The sequence below is a fragment of the Dermochelys coriacea genome, chromosome 6 (assembly GCF_009764565.3).
Source record: "Dermochelys coriacea isolate rDerCor1 chromosome 6, rDerCor1.pri.v4, whole genome shotgun sequence".
Classification (NCBI taxonomy): Eukaryota; Metazoa; Chordata; order Testudines; family Dermochelyidae; genus Dermochelys; species Dermochelys coriacea.
The window spans coordinates 36,439,338-36,450,879 of NC_050073.1; positions in this window are offsets into that span (position 1 = coordinate 36,439,338).

An 11,542-nucleotide genomic window follows, 5' to 3' on the forward strand; every position below is an offset into this window, starting at 1 on the left:
AGGGATCAGTATATGCGAAATATGGCTTTTTACCCTTTATACAGTAAAAGCGATGGCTTGGGCTGATTCTTTAGCAAATAAGATTTCTGATGAAACTCACAGAAAAGTAAGCCTAGATTAATACCACAGATAATAAAGTCAGATCAATTACTCATTGATAAATCTCAGATCAATAAATCTTAGTTAAAAAGAGGATGCAAGTCTAGAAAGGATGACTTGTTGTGCAGGATAATCTACAAAGGAACCCAGCCCACAGGTGAATGGAAGGACCAGATAAACCTCTAGAGAAGTTGCTTGAAATTTCTATCCAAGAATTACATTTGGAAGTAACAGAAGACTTTCCAAAGGAACTCAATGGCAGCAACTAATTGTAAATAATTTGGCCAATTCAACTGGCATATATTTTGTATAAATATCTTGTAACAATAAAACAATCACATTGAACAAGCCACCTTATTGTTTAGCAGCAAGGAAAAAAGCAATCGAGAAAGTAGGGTGCATTAGTAGAGGGAAATACAAATTTCACTATTAAGACCACGCTTTTCAATGCCTGAATACAAAACACAAAGTTGCAACATCTCCCTTGTTAATAACTGTAGGCAAGCAGAAAGGGTAGTGGAGTGAAATACTATAGACCATAGGGATTAAATGTATAAACAGCAATTATAAAACAAACAGAAACAAAAGCAATAATTTGAAGTGTTCTGGAGATGCCTATGGCCCAACTGAAGACTAATCCATTATCAATCCAGACTATGTGATGGTTATTTAGAGGGATATTATCAGAGAGCTATTAGATCAAAAGAATTACTTACCGTACACTAAGCACATGTGCTATGCAGTTGAGATCTCTGGAAAAGTGAAATCTCTGTTGGGAGGGACTAGAGTGAAAGTACAAGATTCTGGAAGAAAATTAAGGCATTTATTTGTTTCCAGCAGAGAGGGCTCTGACACAACTCTTGGGGACATACTCTCAGCTGGTGTAGCTCCACTCTCTCCAATACTTAATTGAATTAATTCTGTTTAAAAGTTGATATTTTTCAGAGCTGGAGATATTGTATGTTTAGGAATCACAAAGCAATAAATGCTTAACTTTTTTTAAATAGAGAAAAGGGATTCCAAAGAGTGAGAGATCTTAAGAGCAATCTGACCACTTTTGAATCCTATGCACATCCATCCAGCTGATTCTCTGTCTCCACGCTCAGTTAAAAATGGGTACAGGCTACCACAAGTTGTCGGAGTGCATTACAACTTACTGTTTCCAGACCCTTCTAGCCAAGAGGATCACAACCAGTTGTATAGGCTACCTTGTGAAATAACTAATCCTTTAATTACCAAACTAAATGCTTTACAGTTTAATATTTATGTAGCAAGCGATATGAATGTGCTCTCTCTGACTTAGTAAAATGAATGCAGATCTTTTCACCACACAATACCCTTTATTTTACATATCACAGTATAGTACAAAAACAAAAAACTGTAACCTATCCCTTAAAATGTGCCATAAAATCAGTTAAATCTTTAAGGAAATATATTTGGACAATTTTATAGGCTTAGTTTTGAGGTAAACCACACTAAGAAAATACAATATCTTCCTGGTTACGTGCTTCTAAATAAAATGTCAGCCAGGTTTCCAAACTAATAAGTACAATATTGTTGAAAATAGAGCAGACTATGCATGATCCTAAAGTGACAATCCAGCACAGAAAACATCTTATGCCTCAGCCCCTGGTTGGTTTGGTTTGTCTTGTCTTGATGGTGGTAGAGTTGCCAACTTTCTACTTTCTGAAAACTGGACCCCCCACATCCCTGCAAGGCCCTGACCTTGCTTTGCCTCTTCCCCCAAGTCCTTGCTCTCACTTGCTCCTCTCCTCCCACCCCCTTCCTCCTCGGTTGATCCTCTTCACCTCCCTGCCCGCCCCAAGCTTGGCTCCCTCTGCTCCAGGATCTGCAGCCTGACACGGAGCGTGCTGCCTGCCTGCTCACAGCTAGGGAATAACTTACCCAGAGGAGAAAGAAAAGGAGTACTTGTGGCATCTTAGAGACTAACAAATTTATTTGAGCATAAGCTTTCGTGAGATACAGCTTTGGAGGAGAAGTTTCTTCCTAACCCCAGACAGATGAGCCAGTGCATCTGCTCCATGAGCAGGGGAGAGGGGCACCACACTAACACAGTGAATTGTGTGTCATAGCTGAATTTTATCTTACACTGTTAATACGCAAAAACAATGAAGAATTAAAGAAGGCAGCCTAAGGCTACTGTTATGAAAACATAAGTATTAAATTGGTCATATATATTAAAGCCCAAGAAATTAAAGTCCTTTTGATTTATAGGTATAGACTTTAAAGTAGAACTTCTTGCTGTATGGTAAGTAACCTTTAGCTGTATCTCAGATCACAGAGAGTGGCATTCCATACTGTAGATAACCATACCGTTTCGTTGACTTATTTTGACAGCTTACGTCCAGTCACTTTAAGTGATTTGTAAAACTGATGTTTCTCCTCCGTGAACCTTAAATTCTTTTCTGCTGTGTTTGCTGGGTTTTTCACATAAAAGACAAGTAGGAGAGAATAGGGACTTCATTCTCATTTACACACACTTGAAAGCTCATTATGCTGGCAGAATGGTGTAAAGGGGCCTTAGTGTAAATGAGTATCAGGCCTTAAGTCTGTATGCATTGCAGCCATAGAGGTACTACTTATGAATTTCCCACAATGTAAATTTGTCCTATGATTTTTTTTGTTCTTTACCAGATATTTTCTGTTTCACAAATTGCCATTATAATATTATCTTACTTTCATTGCAGAGCATATCTGAATGAGCCAATTACTACTGACAGCTTTCTTAAATTAGTGTGTCTGTGAATTCCCAATCCATTTAATATTTTGCTGTTGCTTTCCATATTTTAGGCACCTTTGTTCTGTATCTGAAAGATAAAAAGCTGATAGTTATTTTATATTTATATTTCAAGGCTGTTTAATGTTTAATGAAGCTGAATATTTCATAAAAGCTTCGGAACACTCAGACTGGTTAATATTTCATGATTGTCGACAAAGACAACTTTATTGATCTTTGAAGTCATCTGCCAAACAAGACAAGGAACAAATTGGATTTTGGCCAGTCTGATTTGGCTGGTATCTTAAATAATTTTTGGACCACAAGCACCTTTTAAAATGATTTGTTTCCAGTTGAATGAAGTAGAATTTGGAGGCAGTATTTCATTGTGTGTGTCGTATATTCTGCATTGCTCTTCATGCTGCAAGTTGTGTTTCATTTTTATCACACTTGTATATGCTGCATATGCATGTTATAAAGGGATACTGATACTTAGTGTCTTGTTTGTGAAATTGCAACCAGGAGTGTGGTCAGCTTTGGGGGCAGAGCCTTACCTTACATATGTCCCTGACTGACTAGTTAAACTTCAATGTAGCTCTTTATTAGATATATTTGATGTTGATATGGTGTCTCTCACCCCAAAGGACACACGTTTTGAAATTTCAGTGGTGCTTTGTGCATGTAATTCGTCCACTTTTAAGCTGGAGGATTGCAATTATACAAAAATATTACTTCTTTGTAGAAAATTTAGCATATGGGTAAGTTCAGTAGCAAGTCCATGTAAGGACGCAATAAATCAACTCCTAGTTTCTTATGTTGGTTTGAAAGGTTCTGTTCTAGTTATCAAGTCAATTCATAGCCTTTGTTATGACCATAAAACCAGGGCCGGATTAACTCTCCTGTGGGCCCGGGGCTATTAGATTTTGTGGGGCTCCTGTATATAAGTCTTTTTCCTAATTTAAAACAAAATTGTCACAATTATGGCATTGAGGCTATTAATGCTATACTAAACTTGGCTTTTAATTAACATAAAGCCGTTCTGTGGTTACATTTCAGTTTTCAAACATGTAGAATATAGTTAATTCAAAATAGCCTACTTCTTACCTTAGAGCAGCTGTTATATTAGTTTCTTTCTGGGAGGGAGTTTGGGTGCAGGAGGGGGCTCCATGCTGGGGCAGAGTGCTAGGGTGCAGGAGAGGGTGAGGGGTGAGGTGCGGGCTCTGGGAGGGAGTTTGGTGCAGGAGGGGATTCTGAGCTGGGGCAGGGGGGTTGGGCTGCAGGAGGGGGGTGCGGGCTCTGGGAGAGAGTTTGGGAGCAGGAGAGGATTCTGACCTGGGGCAGAGGGTTGGGGTGCGGGAGGGGGTGTGAGGTGCAGGCTCTGGCTGGGAGGCACTTACCACATGTGGCTCCTGGCTGGTGGTGCAGCAGGGCTCAGGCAGGCAGGCTGCCTGCCTGCCACCTCATGCAGCTCCCAGAAGTAGCCGGCTGCTGGCACATCTCTGCGTGCCCCTGGGGGGAGGTGGACAGCATGTCTCCGTGCGCTGCCCGCAAGCCAATGAAGCTGTGGGAACGGTGCTGGGGGCAGCGCACAGAGCCGCCTTTCTCCCCCTCCCCCCCGACCACTCCCCGCCAGGGGCCGCAGAGATGTACCAGCAGCCGGCCGCTTCCAGGAGCAGTGTGGGGCCACTGCATGCAGGCAGTCTGCCTGAGCCCTGCTGCACCGGGGCCCTGGGCTGCAGCTCCTAAAGCCCCTGCGTTAATCCAACCCTGCATAAAACTTCACTGTTCCAAGAAGGCTTCTTTGACTACTTCCCATTAGCAATGAGACAATGATTTCAAATAGTGCATCTAATAACATAATTGGTGACTCGCTAGTTATGCAGCCTGTGATACCTGGAAGCCAAACCATTCTTTAACAAGCTGGGCAGAAAAAATCTGGGGGAAGGACATGGGGACTAATTCTGCACTCTGGGAAAACTAACCTGGGATTTTAGTGTCCACACTGAATAGAAGAGTGCCACACAGTAAACTGTGTGGAACTGAATTCATCTACCTCAGAGGATGAAGGGTTGAGTCAAACCTGATGTTTAGATCACTGAGGAATCCCCTCAAGCACAATGTACCATTGTATTCTACAGCAATGAATGAACCACAGCAATGATATCAGTATTTTCTTGCATAGAGTTCACTATAAAGAGTTTGTTGTAAAGTAATAAATACTTTTCATCAACATAACCCTAAGCCTACTGCATAGAAGGTGATCCATCTTGCTCTTTATGTATAGGGATTGGAATACTGTAATTTCACTATTTTTATTTTTTCCATTTAATCTTCATTGCTTAAAACTATATTTTTGCTGATGCCAATTTAGAGCAGATATGATACTTCAAGAAACTTAATTTCTCCTGTTGTAGCTTTTCAGTATTATCAAACTGGGATGCTTTGGTCTTTCTTAAAGGTGGCAGTTCTGTGGTGTTAACCAAGAAAAAAAAAACTGGAGGCAGAGAAAAAGAAAAAATATCTAAGAAATAGTAAGTGAATAAGGAAAGATTTTGATGTGATGAAGTTTTAATTTGGAAAGTGACAGTATGGGGGAAGAAGCCTTTGAATGTTTTTGCCAGAGTGCATAGGGCCTGTCCAGTCACTGTCTTCTCTCATTCCCACTTTCCCATGAAATTCAGTTGTATTTCCCTTATGAGGTCCTCCTTATGATCTTGAAATGTATTATCTCTACATTATCATCAGATGAAAGATTCAGGAAATTTGAGAAATGCAGTTGTATTGTACCTTTTCACTTGATGAATTCTAGGATAGCATTTCTTTCTTTCTCTTGTGTCTTGGCATCAAGAGTCCATGTGAGATGGAGTGGAAGCAAAGAACATCAGATCAGCTGAATCTAAAATGTATGGTGTAAGGCGAGAAGGGAGGGTGCTTGTCAGTGCAATCAGTAATCTCCTGGCCTTTGGCATACCCATATAAATCTTGCAGTTGATGTAATACTAAAATAAAGTTGTTTATCTTCTTATTGAAACATAAAATTTTGCCCAACAGAACCAGAATATGCCAGTTCTGAGAAACCTATGCCATATGGGGTTAGAAATTAATATCTGGAATGATTTTCATTTAATTTTCTAGGTATTGTGGGCTTGATACCAATACATTAACCTCTTCAATGGTGGTATTCATGGTGATCACTAGATGTTCATTTCATGGGCCCATCAAATTTCCTCTGAATCCACTGGGTGCTCTAGGAGTGGAGAAGATATGCCGATCCAGTGTGCACTACCGACTAGCCTTATTTCTACCTAAACTTCACCAGAAACCAGCTGGATTACATCACAACACCCTTATTGATGGCTGTTTCTTAGACAGTCCAGTTCCGGAAAGGTTTGAGAGAGTAGCATGTGCTACTGGATTATCAACTCATGTCTTTGTAACACCAACCACAAAAACACCAATAAGCCTACCTGATGATTTTAAGAGATGTCTTCAGAAGCTGCAGTAATGTCTTTACCTTTCTTTCCACCTTGATCCGATGTACTTCTGTTTTAAGGACGGTCCATCTATGTTCATGTCAATAAATGATTTCCCATTTAATCGGTGAAAGATTTCTATGATAGATACCAAAGTTTCTGTTGTTACAATGAAATGTCAAACATATTTCTAATGCCACTTTTGCCTAATGGTCAGATTCAATACCATGCCTCTGGCTTTATATAGCTATCTTGGAACTGAAATTACTTGTTTGTTTCATATGCAATAAAAAACTCTTGTAAACAAATCGTAGCTTCAAACACTATACACCACTATCACAAACTGAACTTATCAAACTTAAAAACTTACCAGTTACCTACGGGAGAGAGCACTCTCCCAGCCTACGGGAGAGAGCACTCCTGTCAACTTAATTACTCCATCTTCGCGAGAGGTGGTAGCTATGTCGGCGGGAGAAGCTCTCCTGACACCATAGCGTTGTCTATACCAGCACTTAGGTCAGTTTACTTACATCTCTCGGGGTATGGATTATTTATACCCTGGAGCGATGTAAATTATACAGAAGTAAGTGGTAGTGTAACCAAAAATCATTTTTTATCTGGGTACCTGCAGTATTCTGGATTTTCCCTGTAATAACTATAGAAAGGTTAGGTAATATTGCAAGTACTGAGGTAAGTTGTATATATTTATCTAAGACAAAATAAGCATGATTTTAAAGATGACCAGTGTAAATGGCAAATGTGCAGAGTCAGGAATAGAACTCGGGAACTTCTGCTCCCAAAACAGGAGTCCCTAACATTTTGAGCTAAAGATAAATCTCTCTTAGCTGTCAATACAAGTATTAATGCATATATATAGGATAGTCACAAAAACATATATATATATAGAATGTGTGTGTATGTTCTTGTGACTAGCCTCCATAGAGCAATAGAATTCTAACCACTAGAAAAAAGTCTTTCTCACTCCATCAAGTGGAGAAGTGGAAGATGCACATGTGTTTGCGCACCCATGCATGCACAGTCACAAACCAGTACATTACACTTCACTGCGGGAATGCTAATACCTGCTTTAGCTTAGATTGCTCTAAATTTTATCAGATTTGTAACAATTGCAATCAATATTGGGCTTAAACGAAATAAACTGCAATGGTTTCTGAGAAACTTCAGTAGAGCAACTAACGTTAGCACCTCATCTGCAGTCAACAGCCTTGGCTCACCCACCCATCTCTGTGCACAAGATGCTGAAAGTTTTTGACTATCTAAGAACACATTGATACACATTCACCTTTCCGGACCAGCCTGCGTTAATATCAGTGAAACACCCACAATGATCTACAAGTGCCTGGAGAACCATAGAGAAATACCCCTTCTGATTAACGTACTTGGAGGCTAGGTGGGCTGGTGCCAGAATTGGAATATGCGTCCCATCTAGTGCCCCTCCGCAGTTAGGAAAACCCATTTGTGCAAAGTCAGCCACAATGTCATGCACATTACCCAGAGTAGCAGTTCTTCTGAGCAGGATGTGATTAATGGCCCTGCAAACTTGTATCAACACTATTCCAACGGTCGACTTTTCCACACCAAACTGGTTAGTGACTGATCGGTAGCAGTCTGGAGTTGCCAGCTTTCAGATTGCAATAGCCATCCAGTTCTCCATCGGCAAGGCAGCTCTCAATCTCGTGTCCTTGCGCCGCAGGGTGGGGCGAGCTCAGCACACAGTCCCATGAAAGTGCCTTTTCTCATGCGAAAGTTGTGCAGCCACTGCTCGTCATCCCAGACTTGCATGACGATGCGATCCCATCATTCAGTGCTTGTTTCCTGAGCCCAAAAGCAGCATTCCACTGCGGTGAGCATGTCCGTGAATGCCACAAGCAAACTCGTGTCATATACGTTATGCGAGTCGACATCATCATTGGACTCCTCGCTGTCAGTTTGTAGCTTAAGGAGTAACTTGACTGCCATTCGTGATGTGCTGGTGAGACCCATCAGCATATTTCTCAGCACTTCAGGATCCATTCCCGCAGACCGAAAGGGAAGACAGAGTGTGCAATACAAAAAACATTGAAAGATGGCGCCAAATGTGGACAGAAGCACAGGGATTGCTGGGATGCAAAGCGATGCATCATGGGGTGTTGGGACAGGACCCAGAATGCCCTGGCCCCCGCTGTTCCCTTCTCACAAGCCACAGTACCAGAATGGAAGGAGGTGCTCAGTGGGATAGCTGCCCATAATGCACCACTGCAAGTGCTGCAAATGTGGCTATGCTAGTGTGCTTGCAGCTGACAGTGTGAACACATTGCAGCACTTTCCCTACTGTGCTCTCAGAGGGCTGGTTTAACTTGTAGTGCTCTACATCTGCAACTGTAGCCATGCCCTGAGAAGCACAAACTGAATAGGTGGAGGGAAATTAAGATGGTGCTTGCTAGTGATGGAAACCTCTAAGCATTTGAGTGCAAGTCCTCTGTTCCCACCATATGTCAGACCAGCCATGGAGCTAAGATTGCCCCGTGCCCCTTCCACTATAAGTATTACCAGTTTGCTCTTTATTGTTTGACTGACTGACTAAAGAATGTTGGTTACATTTGGTAGGAGTTACTTGATCTTTAAGAATGGCGTCAATACCATTCAGTGAATTGGCAAGCAAGAGACTATTGTAAGTAGATTCGTCATTCAAATAGGCCGACAGTTCATTATACCTTAGCTTCACTGAAATGGAGATTCCTGACCTGAATCTGCTCTAACTTATTTCAGTGTAAATCCGGACAAACTCCATAGAAGTTAATAGAATTACACTGGTGTGAGAACAGAATCCGGACCTGTGGGGGCACAAGATTGTTTCTACTCTGGCTTCTGATGGTCCCATTGTTCTACCACTAGTTTATATAACAGGTAGAAGTTAAAGTCTCAACTTGCTTTCTTTAAAGTGACCAGAAGAGAGGAGTTTTGCCATTGACTTCAGTGGGAGCAAGGTTAGCTTCTGCATTGCTAATAGTAAAGCATTAGGCAACCAGTTTAATATCTTTGTGTAAATGTAATTAGATCAGTATGTGCAGTATTTTACCTTTCCTCAGGGAGTTGCACACAGTACCTTGACTGGAAGAGGTGACAGATTTAACCTGATTGAATCATTAAATGGAAATATAAGTCAATGAACATTAGCCACTTCGTTCATTTCATAAATTCTAATAATTAAAACTGCATGTACAATAATAAAGACTATTCCAGATATCTAAAAGGATAAAAATGCATCCTTGATGTGTCATGGCACTGCCATAATGAAAACATTAGTTAATGGAGGATCTGTGTAATAAAAGTGACCATACAGAACCTGCAGGTGGAAATATACAAACACATTTCCCAAAAGAATTTCACCACTTCACAATTCATTATGAAAATCGGCAGTAACTGACAAGATAGGCACAAAATGGATTTTCATGTTGCTGGGATGAATTATGGCTCCCAGCAATTAATGTTTTTAGTCATATTAAGCAGATAAATAATGCTATCTGACATTACAGTATTTCACATTACACTAAAATTTTGTAACATTTGCTCATAATCAAACTTGAAATATGTTACCTAGAAAAAATATGTTATCTCTGGAACAGTCAAACCCCATTAGAAACCTTAGGCTTGAAAAATCACAATGTTAACAGTTATATCCCCTAGCAAAGGTTTGCTTTCCTTAAATAGTGTTAAATTTAAACCCAGAAGCTCTAGTCTATTTTAGAGTTACTCTTTCTCAGTGCATTGAGGTTGAAAGGAGGATTTAGTACACAAAATGTACTCTGTATTACTGAGCCTTGGTAAGTGAAACTTAAAAACTGCAGAAAGAATGAATGAAATTGTAAGCTGTCTTTCTAAATACCCTTTAAATATTTTATAAAACAAAATGTAAATGTGCATGGTCATGTTAAGGTTATTCACTAATATTGATTAGCTAATTATTTTAATCTAGTTTTAATCAGGCAATGATTTTTTTCCACAAATGGACATATTAAAATCTATTTAGCTTTATTTATTTATTTTATTTAAATCTTTCTGTAAAATTTCATGGGCCCAAGCTTACAGGCTATACTCATGTGAGTAATCTCACTGACTTCAATGGAGCCTACTTTTGTATTTGTATATTACATGAATAATTAGAAATTCAAAAGATGCAGGGCTGCAAAATTGTGTCCTATTTGAGTCTGGTCTTGGTGCTCTCAAATATCCAAAAATATATGGGAGAAAGTTTGTTTGCTTGTCAAAACTTGCATGCAGCACTGTATAAACAGAATATGGTAGATTCAGCAGTGTCATGTTTGGATGAAGACATTGATGCCTCCTGTTTCAGCCCCCAGCCCCCATTTGAGTTTATGGTGGTTTGTTTTTTTTTGTTTTTTAAAGAGCATTTTGTCTGAAACATTTAGCACATGCCAATTCTACATTCCAAAGTTTTTTTTAAAAAATAAATCTCAATATGAAACCACTATTCAAGATGAACACTCCCAGAGATGTTTATGACTAATGAAGTATGCAGTAATGTGGCTACAAAGTTAAATAATAAACTAACACTGCAAAGAAATTCTGATTCTGTGCCAAGACACAGTTTTATTGTTTCACAGATAACATTGCATGGAAGCATCACTTTGACTCATGGGTACTGGAAGAGCAGAGACAAAAGTGTTTGCTTATGGCTTATCACATTTTGTCCTACTGCATTTTAGTGTAAGAAGCAGGGGTTTTAGCAGACATTTTAGGCAATAATCACAGGTTTCAGAGTAGCAGCCATGTTAGTCTGTATTCGCAAAAAGAAAAGGAGTACTTGTGGCACCTTAGAGACTAACAAATTTATTAGAGCATAAGCTTTCGTGAGCTTCCGACGAAGTGAGCTGTAGCTCACGAAAGCTTATGCTCTAATAAATTTGTTAGTCTCTAAGGTGCCACAAGTACTCCTTTTCATTTTAGGCAATGTCATAGTAAGACAGAAACCAAGAAGCTACAACATGTTATCAGGATTGTCTATACCAGCCGAAACTAGATGGAATCTAGTTTGAATTGAAGCAGAGGATGACCTAAAGTGCATTTCTTCTCTGAAAAATGACCCTGTAAAAATGACATTGTTTATGGAAGAGGTGGTTCCAGGGTTGCCTTTTCAGCAATTTCCAGAACAAATCTGCTTAGTTTACAAAAAAAACCCAACCAAACAGAAAACACACACACGATCTGTCAG